This window comes from Apium graveolens, chromosome 9 (genome assembly GCF_009905375.1).
Source record: "Apium graveolens cultivar Ventura chromosome 9, ASM990537v1, whole genome shotgun sequence".
Lineage (NCBI taxonomy): Eukaryota > Viridiplantae > Streptophyta > Magnoliopsida > Apiales > Apiaceae > Apium > Apium graveolens.
Genome location: NC_133655.1, coordinates 33,251,615 through 33,252,311, shown reverse-complemented (window position 1 = coordinate 33,252,311; position 697 = coordinate 33,251,615). Strand labels below are relative to the sequence as shown.

Genomic DNA, 697 nt, shown 5'->3' with positions numbered 1-697 from the left:
GCGGCAACTGAAGACCCCAACATGCACATAAGGAATTTTGTCGAGATCTGCAGCACTTTTAAGTATAATGGCGTGACTGATGAGGCTATCAAGTTGAGGCTTTTCCCATTCTCACTAAGGGACAAGGCTAAAGACTGGTTACATTCTGAACCAGCTGGGTCCATCACTACGTGGCAAGATCTTGCGCAAAAGTTTCTGGTGAAGTTTTATCCGATGGCAAAGACTGCTGCTATGAGGAGTGCTCTTACTCAGTTTGCGCAGCAACCTACAGAATCTATGTGCGAGGCTTGGGAACGCTACAAGGAAATGTTGAGAAAATGTCCACATCATGGAATGCCGGATTGGATGGTGATCACTGGTTTCTATAATGGTTTGGGGGCCCAATCTCGGCCCATGCTCGATGCAGCAGCTGGAGGCGCCTTATGGGCTAAAAGCTATACTGAGGCGTATAATCTTATCGAGACGATGGCTGCAAATGAGCATCAAAACCCAACTCAGAGGATGACGTCAGGCAAGGTAGCAGGTATTCTGGAAGTTGATGCAGCCACCGCTATTGCAGCCCAGCTCCAAGCGCTATCAATGAAGGTTGATTCTCTGGCTACGTATGGAGTTAATCAAATAGCTATGGTTTGTGAGCTTTGTGCAGGTTCTCATGCTACGGATCAGTGTTCTCTTGTAAACAAATCTGATCAGTATG

General features: G+C 46.9%; 1 non-coding gene across 1 annotated transcript; it reads right to left on the bottom strand.

The window, feature by feature from the left end:
- Positions 1-228: 228 nt before the first annotated feature.
- LOC141687805 (small nucleolar RNA R71) lies at positions 229-335 on the bottom strand. The gene has a single exon (XR_012561286.1). It is a non-coding gene; the product is annotated as a small nucleolar RNA R71 (small nucleolar RNA).
- Between the last annotated feature and the right edge of the window lie 362 nt (positions 336-697).